Source organism: Dendrobium catenatum, unplaced genomic scaffold, assembly GCF_001605985.2.
Source record: "Dendrobium catenatum unplaced genomic scaffold, ASM160598v2 fragScaff_scaffold_510, whole genome shotgun sequence".
NCBI classification, from domain to species: domain Eukaryota; kingdom Viridiplantae; phylum Streptophyta; class Magnoliopsida; order Asparagales; family Orchidaceae; genus Dendrobium; species Dendrobium catenatum.
In genome coordinates, this window is record NW_021318972.1 from 476,159 (window position 1) to 492,714 (window position 16,556).

Here is a 16,556-nt window from a genome sequence, read left to right on the forward strand (position 1 = left end):
GGAAGAAGGAAAGAAGCTAGGTGTCCCCCCATCCAACCCAATAATCTTTCCATTGAAAAACCAAGGCCCATTTGAAAATACAACTTCCAGAGTTAATTTTTCATGAAATGAGCAAAGAACCAAATCTAATCCAAGCAAAGTGAGATGTAATTTCCCAAAGGGGGACCATTGCCTTCTTAATTCAGTGCTTACCACAGGAAATGGAACATTGCTTCCAAAAGCTATTATAACCAGAGAATTTTGAAGCTTCCTTGAGTTCTCTAATTCATTCTCCATATGCAATTATACAGCATAACCATCTTCCGAAAGAAATTCTCCAAGGTCCAGGTTAAGAACCTTAATATGATCCTTCTTGCTCCACACATTTTGCTGGGAAGATGGCGTAGGCCTAGCATTAATCACTTCCATAGAATTATTGCACATTCCTAAATCTCCTGGGATACATTCACAGACTCTAATTAAATCAGGGTCATTCAGCATGACATTTCCAGAACTTCCTGCCGCTGATTCTTCAAAAAAACATCCTACAGGAAGATTAGCTCCTTTCATACTTGAATTGTTTCCTCCATATCTCAATCAATAGCTCCTTGTAGAATAGAAGGTTTCACTATCTCCATATTATTCTCTCCATTGATTTTCACACCCTTCATTCCATACGATGGAACATCTCCGTTTTTCCTTAAGACAGGAAAATTTTCATTATTCAAATGAAAATTAAAAGAGTCATCAACCATCAAATCTTTTCCTTTGCCGATGACATATGGAATTATCTTAGATGAACCTAACAGTCCACCCTCATTAATAATTAATGGCATACCAGATCTGATTTTCTTTTTCGATGATTGAACAAAATCCGGTTTACCATTTCTAAATGCCGGTGGGGATGAAAAGAAAACCTTTCCTGGTACGAGCGAATCTCCATTAGGTAGCCGACGAACATCCATAGAACCACCAGCCAGAGTTGACCGATGAGTCTCCGATGGTATCCATTCTTGCGGGAATCCCGCAGAATTGAATATTTGAATTTTAATGACCAAAACTCAAATTTCCTCAGAGTCTCTCTCTAGCTCTCTCTCTAGCAACATTCCTTCCTAACAATGTTTTCAGTGGAACATTTCCTTCATTGTTTTATTTTTATTTTCTATGCTGTATTGTAACAAAAATAGAAATTAAGCTACATCATTTAGCAACAAAAAAATAACTTACAGACATTTTTACAAAACCTCTAGCTTTTAAAACATTCAGCACCTTAAGAACCAGATTGGGTGATATTGATATTCATGCATGACAATTTTAACTTTATAAATTATGTTTGTTGTGTAATTCCTTTATGTTTATTATTGTGTTTTTGTTCTTTGTTGTGGTTTGTTTTGGTTGATATAGCTCTATTTGTACTTTCAATGTATCATTTTACTATTTTTTTAATTTTTGGTATGTTGTGGATCTTATTTTATTTATTTTGCAAAGAGTTTCTTTGTCATCATTTAAAAATCTAAAAAACAATTCCATTAATACTATACGAACCACTTTCAAACTATACAAATTATCCAGAATTTACATGATTTCCTCTTTGAGTTTAACAAACAAAAAAATCTAATCTCTTAAGTTGATTATACAGCATGAACACTTCATCATATGTATGAATTGTCAATTATCCATCTGTATGAACATGGCAGGCTTTCCAAGAACAAATATATTTGAAAATCATTTGACTGAACATTTATTCATACGTATGATCCAGTTATCAATGTGCATGTCGAAGACCTCAATCGATAGGTATGATATTAATTAACTGAGCGTACAAGATGAACACCTGTTCGTCTGTATGGTCACATTGGTTAAAGGTCGTGTGAAATGACTCCTCAAAAAGAAAACTATATGAAAAGTCATTTTGCTGCAATAATTATTCTTGATAGTTTTAGTTCATCTGTATGAACTTCAGTTCATTCTATACTAATTTCCTAATAGTGCAAATGAACCTAGTTTTGTATTGTACGAAATTATTCATTTTCCTTAAACTTGATGTCTTTCTTTTAATTTCTTCACAAACCTTTCCATTTTCAATCCTCATGAATGCCTTCTCAAATGGACAACGAAAGCAAGAGAGTTTATCAAACCAAGTGAAGCTCATCTCGTACCGAACTAGATGACAACTTCCTATTGAGTAAAAATTAATAAGCCTACAATAGGTTTGTTTAAGCAAAATATCTCCTTCTCGTCTTCTTATTCAAGTAAACATAAAATTTTAAATCGTGTCTCTCTTTAATTCTACCCAAGTTTCCTTCATTCTCACCCTGATTTGTGTATTTCAATCTTAACACCTTCTATTACTTTCTTGCAAATTTGAGAAAGAGAGAAAACAATATGATAATGTCATCGAATGTTTTCCATTAAAGAGTTGAAATTACTAAGGAAGATTTTGGAACATATTTGTACCTTAGAACTGAAAGAGTTAGGGCACATTCCATGATATATAGAAGTGATTTTGATTGGTCTGAAGTCAATCAAACTCTTAGGGGTATACCTTCAATCCAATATCTACCTCTTGTTAAGACACTGAATCAAAATTCCAAAATCATTCAACATATCTTAAGAATATTTTTTATTCCTAAAGCTAGTGATCAAATTAATATTACCCCTTTGTTCTCTATTATTACACATTTTAATGTCCAACACACCTATTAATGAAGCTCACTTGATTTTGTACTACATCAATAATCTTACTGACATTAGACTCCCTGCCAGTAGGAGGAAGAAGAATATTGCATTAGTACACTTGGTTGCATACATTTTGGAGAAGAAGTATGATCTTATTCATCCCAATCCCCCAAATAATATACCTATCTATTCCACTGATGCCCTATTTTGTATTCTTTTTTTATCAAGGTCAAGGTGAAGAAGGAGAGGAAATTGGAGAAGAAGAGGCCCCTACTCCAGCATTTGCACCTTCTTCTGTTCTTGTACCAATGCATCATTTCTATCAAGAAATGATTCAGATATTTGATTATATACTTGAGTCTCATTTTGATCACATTTTTATTATATTGAGACTCCTTTGGATCAGCAGGATTTTAAATATAATGAAGATAATAGGTTGGATTACAGGATAAGTTGATTTCATTAATACTCAAACAGCTACCATCAATAGCTACTTTAGTCAGTTTAGTCCTCCACAGCCTTCTCCTATTTAAGATTCATCAGGCTATTAGTGTATTTTTTGTACTTGATTTATTCTTCTTATGTTTTAGTCTTTTAGTAATTTATCATTTTTAAAGTTCAATTTTGATGTTTTGTTTTAAAATTGTTGTACTTTATTTATGACCATTTTTTCCTTTGTGTTCGAGTTTGCCTATGTTATACATTACAAGAAAAAGAGTGTTTTGCTCTTCTTAAAGTTTGTATTCCATCCAAATTGTTTGTGAGTTATTATTGGCAAATCCAAAATGTTGATTTAAATGGTAAAACATTATTTGCAATCTAATATTATTTCCTTAATTTTTTTCTCAATAGTTAAATCAAATTAAAATTGGATTCAGATAAAGAGATCATTTTCATATTTTAACTGAATTTTATCTTATAGTTATAATTATTATAAAAATTATAACTTAATCTTCTTTTATTTTCTTATTTAATGTGTTGATTTTATTTTTATCCATTGGATTTTATTTTTGTGGTTTAATCTTTCTTACACAAGAAAGTTTTATTTCTTTTATTTGGAATGTAATCAGACAAGCTAAGACTTGTTGATTTAGGTTATGGAAAGAATAAAATATCAGAACATGCATAAAGTGTGCAAAATTTGAAAAGAGGCATAAAATGATAGCAAAAAAGATGCACAAAGTGTGCCAAATTTAAGAAGAGGCACAAAATGAGCCCAATCAGGATAAGAAAATTGCACAATGTTTGTAATATTACTTGATAAATAGGCATAAAATGATCCCACAATATGTTTAGTTCTTTCTTCTATATATATATTTCTTAAAAAAATCTATAATTTAACTTATAATTTCAACTATTCAATTTGAAAAAGTATTTTTATTTTGTTTTTTCATTTCTTCTTGCTTGATATTCCTACTTTCTACAACGAACATAGAACCAAGTCAACTTAACTTTTCTCAATTGTTCTTTGATTTAAAACATGAGTTTAAATTTTTTGTAGGAATTCAATATTGTGTAATCTTTTTATTTTTTAATTGTTTTCCTCATCAACATTTTGGTTTGTCCATAAGAACTTTCTTATTTAAGAGTTTTTTTCTTTTCAAGTTTTCCCCTTTTTTTGATGATGTCAAAAGGGGGAGGTTGTTTGTATTTTGATTTTAAGTTCTTGTAGTTTTGTTTGCATTATTTTAGTTTTGAAGTTCGTTGACTTTTATTTGTGTTGTGGTTTGATACCTTAATGGATTACAAAATGCTCTCAGGGGGAGGCATTTGTGCTTATTCTAGTTTGAAGTTTTCTTTTGAACTTGGTCTCATGTCTAAAGTTTTTTTCTGGTGTTTATATTTTTGTGTTTGTTTTCCTTTGTTTGCCTCATAAATTATTTTGTGTTTGTTTATAAACATCAAAATTATAAAAAAGGAACAAAATTTTAATCTCCCTATGGTGTTTAAGGTTTATTCATTAAGGGAGAGCTTAGGAGAAAAGAATTGTTATTTGCAATTCAAAAAATAAATGTTTTTGCCAACATAAAAAAAGAGGAGATTGTTGGAAATACGTTTGAGAATGTGATTTTTTTATGATAGCAAAATATTTTTACTCTGATGATTTTATTATTTCTCTAGGCATGAATAGGATATTTAGTGTTATTTTTGTGCGTTCTAATATTTTAGGGATTACATTTACTACTTCAGATTATAGAAGACTTAAAGATAATGGTAGAATAGGATGTCATGTAATAGATTCTATATATTTTATTTTTTCTTTAGTCTGAGCAAGAGTGAATGAAATAGGGTAACTATGCACGCACACACAAGGGAAGAAAAGTAAAATATTTTAAGTCAGACTGTATTATATGATATTTAATCGTACTATATGATTTGATAGTTTTTCATCAATGGTGTAATTAATAAAATCAAGGCTTAAACAATTTGAACTATTTGTACTGTACAATGTCAAGTTTTACAAACGATTGACATAGTATGAAATTCCTTTCATCTCTAATCGTACCATATGAACTAGTTCATTTATCAATTTTTTTATTCTACTATGTTAGGTCGTATAGATGACTAACGGAGTATGATATTCCTTTCGCCCTTGATCCTACCATACAAATTAGTTCATTTTTGAAATGTTTGTACTGTATCATGTTAGGTCGTACAGACGATTGACAAAGTATGAAAGTAGGATCCTACATGGGCATACCATTCAAATACATTTGTTTTTTAACTATTTGTACAATATGATCTAATTTTGTACAGATGACTGACAGTGTATGAATCTAAGTTCATCCCAGTTCATACCAAATAAAGCCCTGGTTTTTTGAAGAGATCATAGAATATGAAGTTAAGTCAGTTGACTTATAATTTTAAATTTTTGGACAGCTTTTCATGTAGTTTGTACATAAGGAGTCCAAAAATTTGTCATCATATTATTTGCTTTAAATTTATCTTAAGAGTGACCTTTTAGAGAGTATATTTGGGAGAGATTTTGTGAGTGAAGACTGAGAGATCAAGTGAAGGGAAGTTGTGAGGTATTCATAAGGTTTCCCGAAGTGAGGATCTCTTTTGTCTTCTTCAAGTTTCTACCAAACGTCTTTGGAGGTTTTTTTAGAGAAGATCTTAAAGACTGGATCAAGGTTCTCTTCCTTCATCTGGAGGGTGAAAAAGGATGTTATGATTCTCTGCCTTCTCCATGAGGGTGAAAAAAGGACATATAGGGACTTTAACTTCACCAGGAGGGTGAAAAAGGATGAGAAGGTACGCTGCCATCACTTTGAGAGTGTAAAAGGAAACAGTTCTCTACCGCTCTAGGTTAGTGGAGGAGTGTTTGTAAGGGCTTATCCGCCATGTTATGAGGGAAAAAGGAGGGTCACTTATGTTTAATGCAATACCTAGAGAAGGAGTCTCCATTGTGTGGATGTAGGTCTAGTTAGATCGAACCACTATAAAATTTTATGTTCTTCGGTTAACTTTTTTTCCCACATTTTTTTACTACTTTTAAATTTGGTGGTTAAAAATTATCTTTAAAAAGCATCACTATTAACAATTGCATATTTTAGAATTAGTGATTTTATATTTCTTAAAGTTCAAAAAGTTTTTCCAAAATCGAAGAAATTTTTTAAATAACAAATTCACCCCATTTTTTGTTAGCCTTGAGATAGTTTTATTAGGTTTAACAACCTACATGAGCTTTCATGCACGTCCCTATGGTCAACCACATAAGTTTGATGGCATTTCAAAAGTCATAACCCCTAAAACTCAAAACATTTCATAGGCTATAAAACCCTAAAATATTTATATTTTTATACTAGTAAATATGGCATATTGTGATTTTAGGCCTTGGAGGAACTCATTGACCATGATCATCATCATTAGCATGATGCATTTAACAAACATTAAACCTTTGTTAATCATGTTTAGCCTTCATTGAGAAAAAAATTATAAAACTCTAAACCATAGAAATTGAATTTTCCTTAAACCTCAACAAGGCCCGGTTAAACCTAAGCACATAATCTTCTATAATATATTTTGAATATTGTTTGGAGTCCCTTAAACTAAATCCCAATTAAACCTTGTTTGACCAAGTAAACTTAGGCTGGCAAAATTTCCCTTTTATTCCTTTAAACCAAATTACATGTATAAAGACCAACCAAACCTTGGGACTACCTCCAACAAACCCTAAGCAACATTTAGGATGCACTAATCCAAATTCCAACCTTTGGTTAGCCATGGTTGACCAAATCATCCTAGGTTGACCATAACACCTTTTTAGCACTTAAATATGCATCATGAACTAAATTAATCCAACAAAACATCAGGACAACTTTTAACATGTCTAGAATAACATTTGGAATGAGTTGGACCCATCATTGTCTCTTGGTTAAGCCTAATTGACCAGGTTAACCATAGTTGTTCAAAACACACCTTATACAATTCAAAATTCTATTTTTGATATTATAGACTAAATTATTATGCCAACATCTTGAGGATTATTCATGAGTTCAATATGATTCTTGTAATGAATTTTGAGCCTTTGGGCCAATATGGTTTTTCCAAGGGGGTTAAACAGAGTGCTAAAAATGGGGCTTTCATCATCTATATCTATATCATTTAAAAAATAAATATTAAAAATTGTTATAGCCGGAGGGTATTGATCCAATGCACATTACCTAAGAGTTTGAACCCATGGTTTGACCTAGTTTAAAAGTATAGGTTGAATCAGGCTCTATAAAACACATATTTTTTTGCCTTAAACAAAACAAGCCCAATTTTTACCCAACAAATAGCTTGATTGCTCTCTAGAACCTTTCCCACTTAACCCATAGAAAGCTCAAGCCATATGGGCTGTTGATATTGTAAGATTCCTTAAAACTACCTCTCTCCAACCATTGGTTCATTAATAACTAAATAGAAAATTAAACAAATGACATGAAACTCCATAGAATTTTCTCTTAGATCCCATTGGTCAGTATATTACTATAATGGCTTCTAGCCATGGCATATGTGGCAATATCTAGAGCATCCATTACCTTTTATTTTTTCCTATAAATACCCCACTAACTTTTGAAACAATGGTTTCTCAACTCATTACCCAAGCTCTATAGGATCCTCCAAAACCTCTATTAAGTCTTTCCCAACCATCTCTACTAAGAGAGTGAAAGAAGAAGAGAGAAAGGATAATCGATATCTATCTTGTGGTCTTGTCAAAATTAGCTCTTAGAGTCTTCTAGAAATTTATACAGGATCTCTTCTATAATCTATACAGATCAGGATCAAAGAAATCTGATCACAAGTTAGTGATATATCTTAATTTAAATTTTAAAGTTTAATTTATTGGTATTCCTTGATCTATATTCATGGGGCTCTAAACTCCATTTATTGCAAAATTAAGACATTTATAGCTTATGTTTAAAATTTTGTTAAATTTGGAGAGTTAGATAAAAAGTTACGAGCATTTGATGTTGTAGTTCATTTTGAACTAATACTCCAGGCATGATCTGGTCCATCTGATCACGCGTGTATTTTGATCGAAGGGCTTAGATCCAATCGGATCGTACACAAAAGCTGATATGTCAATAACTCACACCAAAAGGAACCTCACATGTGTGACATGGTGCCCTAACATTCATCCACGCTTACTGCCATCGATTTGTTAGCCATATGATGATGTGGTTAAGTGGTGTATGATTATGCACCACATTTCCTACCACATAATAAATAGGGATGATAGTGGCTATGATTCTTATATTAAAATGATTTAAATTAAATTTAAATACTCAAAACTTATAAAAATTGAAGAAAATCCAATCCTCTACTAAATTGAGTTATCTCCGGCTCATTGGAAAAGTTTTGAGCCCTAGTATTTTTTAAAATTAATATCAAAAAAATTTTACCATTGGATTTTGAGAAAAGTGGTTTAAAAGGAATTTTTTTTCTCAAGATTATTGGTCTAATTGAGCTCATTTTTTTATGATTGATTCTTGAGCATGTTTTCAACTTATATAATTTTCTCGAGTCATGGTGACCTCTTGATTTTTTTACTTAAATTTTCAATAATGTGTTCATTTTGGACCCAAAACTTTATGAATTCATAACTCTTGAAATATTTAAAATTTGCTTGCAATTTTATGTGGTATATTTACACTTGTACAAGGGTTAGATAGCCACTAATTTTACCAAAATCTAGTTACTGTAGCTCCTAAAACAATTTATCAAAGCTATAGATAAATATAGCTTTGAAAATTAATTTAGAAAGCCAAGGGACTTTAATGGTCCAAATTCAGTTGGTTTGAAGCACATATGTACTCATGTTCCAATGTTTCAAATTTCCGTACATCTGGAGGTCATTTGGTTTTTTCATTTAGTAAACCCAAGATTCATCTACATAATTAAACTAGAATATTTAAAAATTAACAATAAATCCATATAAAATCCCAAAATTATAATTAATATATAAAAATGCCAATAATCAAAGTCTTTGCACTCAAATATCACCTTAAAACTCACCTAAAATTAAAAAAATATTTTCATAATCTTTAAAATCCAAGAATTATTTAAAATAAATAATAAAAAATATGTACAAAATACTAAATAAATTTAAAAATCTTGAAAACATACCTAGGAGTTATTATTGACATTTGGGGAAGATTTCAAATTATTTGGAGTTCATTGTGTGCAAAAATGAGATAAGCACCATAATTAAATAATAAAATAAATCCATTAAATCACCAAAATTCAAAAAATCATATCTTATTATAAGAAACTCTAAATTGAGAAAATTCAAAGCCTTTGCACTCATATTTGGGTTTAGTGTTAATGAAAAATAAAAAGAAAAAACTCAAAAGTTCTCTGTAAATCAAAGAGTCAACCAATATGGCAAACTCAATATACAAAAAAAATTAAAATTATAAAATCTATAATGAATTCTAAAAAAAATACAAATCTAGCAAACTCAAAGGCATTAGACTTATCACTTTTTTTTTTTAAGATGTAGAACTCTTGCATTAACTTGAGAACTTATTACAAGCTACAAAAAGATATTATCACATTCCTCCTTTAACAAACTAAGAATGGATGGAGGAACATTATTAAAACTAATATCATCCCAAAGAAAACTACTAAAAAGTGCAAAACTAGCACACAAATCTGCTAAGTTATTACAATTCCTATTAGTACAATTAAAATTAACATGATTGAATTCCTTGAGAAAAGAAAGATCATTCATCTAATATCCACCTATTGAAGCATCCTTTTTTTAGGGAAACCCATGATGGGGCCTACGCATTAATATAAAAAATGATTGCACAGTCCTTAAAGTCAACTAAAGCTCACTACTTCTCAAAAGAGCTACAAAAGAAAAAGCTAAAAAACATACGAGCTTGAGTTCCATACAAAGTAAAAGTATAAAAAATCCTAGGTACCTTCTACGGTGCACAAGGGAGAGCACCCAAAACATTGAAGTGCTACAAAAAATAGCATTTAGCTCCAGTAACCTTACTAATAGCTCAACATCACGATCCCCTGCACTAAGAATAATCTGCACAAAGAGGTAGTAGAGAGAAAGCAACATCATAAAAAATAATAGTAAAAATTATGATAATTACACCAATAAGAGAACCAATTACCACCAACAGGAGAGCAACCCGAAATAAGGAGGTACCACCTCAACAGCCACCTATATAAACCCATATAATAAAACATAAGATTCATCTCACTAATCGCATGACCAGCAAAAAGGAGAAAGGCAAACAACCAGCTCACTCCCAACCAATTAGCCAACACCAGATGTCTCTTTAAAATAGCACCAAATAAATCCAAAACATTATGCCCCCAGTAATAAAGGTATAGCCCCATATAAGGGAATTCATAGAACCATGGAGCTAACAACCAAAAGACCACAAATAGCTAAGCACATAAGCCCAATACATTACAGCAACCCAGACTCAGCATGGTCCAATAGAGATGTAATAGCCAACGAATAAACCCAGTGGAACAACAAAACCTTCAGCCCCCCATGAAATGCAACCAACCACCTAGTTAACAGAAATATGAACACTGCAATTATCACTGTCCATCTTAGGAATCACAATAGAGAACCCCCAAGAATTCTTATGAGAAAATGCATAGTAGCAGTGAGCCAACAACTAATTGACTACAAAAACCAAAACCATAAGCACCTAACAAGGCAGCAATAGGAATGACACTCATACACAGAGAGCACCAACTCAAATAAAGAAGCCACAAAATTAAATGCAAAATAAAGGCACAAAACCCTTCCACCCATGAAAGGCAAACCAACCCAATCGACAACAAAAAATTTGCAAAAACCAGAAACCAACTAACAACAACCTAAAATAATAACATTAAGAAATAACATAAGAAAAACTAATCTCATCCAAATTTAGGAGACCTCTAACATGAAGAGGGAGATTAGAAATAAAGAAACTTTCCATGGGATCCAAATCATAGCCCCACCTGGAAATGGCATGGGCACAGGCATTTCCCTTCACATGAATAATAGAAAAATATCAATTTAACAGGCTCAACCAATGCTTAATGTCCCTCCTCACGTAAAATAAAGAAGAAGAACAAACATTATCATCCATCAAAGTAGATGAGTGATACCAATAAGTAAATCCAACGTCAACCACAATATTAATGTAATCAAGAGAGAAACAAAGCCTTAAACCATACAGGATAACAAAGGTGGTAGCAGCATTAACTTCACAATTGTAAAAAAGACCAGTAAAGCCCAAAATGCAATTATCGTTAGAATCTCTGATGACACTACCACATCCCACCATAGAATTAACATTAACAACATCCAGGTTTAACATAAAGAAATTAACAGGCGGCTTCATCCATAAGGTACTTTTAGGGACATTAATGATACTATCCCAATCCAGCTTAATACCTAATTAAGTCGTAGAATTGAGAGAGTTTTTGAAATTCTTAGCTGAAAGTAAATTAGCAGAATAAAGGGCAACAATCTTATTATTAACAATTTAAATAATTCTATTATCATTCATATCCACCTCATTAAAATGAGAAAAATTCCTATCCAACCATAAAAACCAAAGAATAACATTCACTGTATGCCATTTGGAATTAACAAACCTAAAGTTAAATATAGCATAAATAGAAGCCTTAGCATTAAAATAATTTAAAAGCATAATATCATCAAAATAAGTCCAAAATTTGACAACACAAGGACCTGAAATAAAATCATGATGCATATTGTCCATATGATAATAACATTGGCATCTGCATGTAAGGATAAAACCACGTTTAATCAAAAAATCTTTAGTAGGGATAAACTTATGTAAAAAACACGAAACGAAGACAAAAAATATAGAATGAATACTTTTATGCCATATCATATTGAAAATCTTAAAGCCTATTTCTTAGCTATAAAGGAATGATAAGCATCCTTTAATCTAAAGTTACCATCTTTACACAAGGCACAAAGCTGAACATCAAGAGAGTTAAGGTTCAAAGGGATCTGTAAATTTTGCTGAGTAAGAAAATTAAGAAGAAAATTAGAAAGTTTCTCAACATCCCAACCATTTTTAGTGAAAAGTAATCAACCTTCATAGTAGCAATGGAAGAAGTATTGATAATATAATTAATGGATTGGCCCCCCTACCAATGATCATGACAAAAGAAAATATTACCACAGCCAAGACCCCAACATATAAGCGGCTCAACAACCCATTTCACTTTGCAAAGGCGTTGCCAAATTTTAGAGTTACCTTTACTAAAATAAACAGTGGTAGTAAGCTTCCACCCCCCCCCCCCCCCCCCCCAACAATATTATTACATTAAAATAAGTCCAAAGGCTGCGAATGCAAAAATTATACCATAAATTTAAACATAATGAATAATCCAAATCCTTCATGGATTTACAACCCAGAACCCCTTCATCCATAGTGCCACAACATTTATCCCAATAGGACTAGTGGATTTTAGAGTTGGTACTAACCCCTTTCCAAAAAAAACTTACTGAAAATCCTCTCAATCCTATTACAAATTGCCTGAGTAGGAAATAAAGTTTGAAAACTATAAACACGGATAGAATAAAGAGCACTGTTAATAAGAGTTAACCTACCACCAAATCTTAAAAAGTTAGAATCCCAAGACAAAAGTCTCATATGAACAACTGTAATTAAATCATCAAAAAGGAAGGATTTCTTCCTACCCTTATAAAGTGGAACACCAAGGGACTTTAAAGGCAAGAAAACATAACTAAAACCAGTTAAATTCTTAATAGCCACAATACGATCCAAAGTGACTTTCTAGCAGTAATAAAACCACACTTATGTTTATTAAAAGCCAGCCCACTCACCAATTCAAACTGTTGAAAGAACCTCAAAAGTCTATGAATGCAATTCATAGAGGCATTTGTAAAAAAAATAAAATCATCTGCAAAACATAAATGCGAAATATGAAGCCCACCTAAAGTTCTAAAATAAGGACTAGGGTACTTTTCAAAAAGATCAGCAAGCCCTCTAGAAAGAAACTCAGCCACAATAATGAAAAGAGCCGAAGAGAGGGGATCACCCTATCTCATGCCACGAAAGGCCTTCAAAACCATTAGCCTTACCATTAACAATAATAAAAAAATAGGGGCTTTCAATGCAAAGCTTAATGAGCTTGATAAAATTAAGATCAAAGCCAAATAACATCATAATATCATAAAGGAAATTCCAATAAATATTATTATACACCTTCGCAATATCAAGTTTCAAAATCATATTATATCCTCTAACTTTAGCATTCAAATCTTGACAAAATTCTTGAGCCATAAAGGATATTATCAACAATTGCATGCCCTTTAACAAAACCCATTTGAAAGGGGGAGAAAATTTTAGGCAAGAAAAGCATTAAACGATTCATCAAAATTTTAGAGATCACTTTATAGTAAAAGGAGCACAGACTAATAGGTCTAAAATCATTCCAAGTAGAGCTAGAATTATTCTTAGGAAAAAGCACTATAGAAGTCATAGTGAAAAACATAGGAATAACATCACCATCAAAAAAGTTAATAACAACAGAAAATAAATCATTACTAATAATATGCCAATTTTTCTGGAAAAACATAGTCATGAAACCATCCGGGGTAGCCACCGACTCACAGTTTATAGTAAAAAAAGTATCTTTTACTTCCTCAAAAGAAGGAGATTTAGACAAGGAAACATTATCTTCATGAGAAATTAAAGTAGGAATAATATTGGGATTATAAAGAATAGAAAGGTGAAAGTTTTATTTAGATGATTCTAAAAGTGCATAATAGCTAGATTAGAAATTTTAGCACCATCCTCAGTAATAAAACCATCAACACAATTAATTTTATAAATATAATAGTGTGTTTCCTCTTAACCAAGGAATAAAAGTATTTAGTATTATTATCACCTTTAACGAGATGTTTGAAAACTACTTTTTGTTTCCAAAAACTTTCCTCCAGAGCTTATATTTTATAGAGGCCATCTTTAGCCTCTCGCAATAAATAAAAAATAGCTTAAGAAGGAACCAATTAGCACTGAGTCTCATGACAATTAACTTTATCTTTTTCAAATAAAATGTTAGAAAAAAGATTATTAAAAACATTATGATTCCACCAATTTAAAATAAACATAAGCCTTTTCTGTTTAAACCAAAATCTTCTCATACCAGAAATAACAATGTCCAGATATAAAGGGGCAAGCCAATTATTCTTAACCAAATCTATAAAAGAATCATGAAGTTACCACATGTTTTGAAATCTAAATTGTGAAGAAAAATCCCTACCTCTAGGCTTAATTTTTATAAGAATAGGAGAATGATCAGAGAGGGTCCTACTAAGATGCTCAACATTAGTAGACTCAAAAGAATTCAGGCAATAATCATTTAATAAAAACTGATCTAATCTTTCACATATTGAATCATCCATGTTCCTCAATGAATCTTGAAGAAATTTGATAATGTTATAATTATCACCTTCAATGATAATCCCCTTATATTTTAACATACAATCTTGTGCCACATTAGTAATAGATTGAATAGCTAAGAGCTCCAAACCAGATACATCCCAATGAACAGAAGTTTGCCCAATGGCTAGAAGAAATCTTCCTTTGAAGTCAAGGAAGACACCACAAACTCCATATTTGTATGATGGTAATAAAGAAGCATCAACTTTCACTTTGATCTAATCGAAAGGAGGAGGGTGTCAATGATTCATCAACAACCTACAAGGTTGATTAACACCCCAATGGTCAGAATTAATACTAAAGCATAACTCTTTGCATTAGTAGAAAGAACCAATGAGCTTTATTTATTACTTCTACGTACAAATTTATTCCTCTCCTTACAAGATAAATAAATCAAAGAAAAATATAAATTAACTAATAAACCATTCTCAAGAATAAGAAAATTCAGCCAAGTACAACATTCTTCAAATGAAGCAAAAGTTGGATTACCAAAGCCCCACTTATTTAAGCATTTAAATACCTCAATGAACTTCACAAACTTAGTTATAAAAAGCCCAAAAATTTAAAATCAACATGCATATGATCCTAATGAAACTAATTCAAAATGTACAAAAGTAGAGTATAATATCAAAGCTTTTCTTAGAAAACTACCTACAAAATGAGGCATTTATGATGCTCTAAATCTTTCCAATTAAATACAAGAGATTTTTAAATAAAGATTTACTAAATCTAAATATATGTATGGCTGAGTTAGCATTAACATGATCCAAAGATGTACTAAATTTCAAATAGGTTCAAAGTGCTCTCTCAAATGAAGATTTATTATTTGGTGTTGTAAATTTGGGCCCATATAAAGCAATTTTGATGAAAACAAAGATTTTTGTTTTCTTACTACTGCTAGTATTGCACGTATGTTATTTTTTCCCTAGTTACTAACCTTTCCGGTCCCAAGTTTGATTGCAATGAAAATAAGCTCAAGATCAGGTAGATTAAGGTGGAGTCCATATGTAATCTTAATTTCAATGTATTTTGTATCTTGCTTGAGTCTTGTCATGAATTTGGTGGACCTTAACCTAAGTAACCTTGCATATGCACACTTAGAAGGGGAGGGGGGGAGATTTGGTGAGTTAGAGAAATTTCTATTTTTTTGACCTAATTATATATGATGATTTCCATCATACTAGATAATCAATTAAAAATAGAAAGACTAATTAGGGCATCCTTGTTAATTAAGAGTGATTAAACTAATTATACTATATGATCCATATCATATAAGATGATCAGTTCAAATTGTAAAAAATAGCCACTAATCACAATTTAGGTAATATTTTAATTTTGAAATTTTATTTTAATTATACAGGATGATATGTAGCAATCTGGACAATATATGATAATCATGCCTAAATTAATCTAGTGATTAAGGGAATAACTATGGTTAGATTGCTCAATTAGATTATACCGGATGATCTACTTAGATTATATTAAATGATATATTGTATTTAATAAGATGATCCCCTATCATGCAAGATGTAAACTATAATTTTCTTCTAATCTTCTGGAGATCATATTAGACATCCCAAGAGGGCTGCGAGATGATATGTGGTTCGACACCCATTATCCCATGTCATACTGGATGATCAATATAGTATCTTGAACTAATCATCCCAGATGATAGTAGAATCATACTGGACAAATCTATATAAATGAAAAAGCTGATGGTACTAGCTGAAAAGGATATTTTGTACTAATCGTAGAGGATGATCTATCAATTTTACAGGATGATCTTTAATGGAAAGTTAAAAATTAGGGCTTCTTCTAATGCTCTCATTTTAAGCTCTCTTTTTATCACTTGAGATAATCTTTTATTAAGGAGTTGGTGTAAGAGAAAGCTTAGAGAAGATAGTGAGAGAGCTTTGGAGAGTGAGAAAACCATAT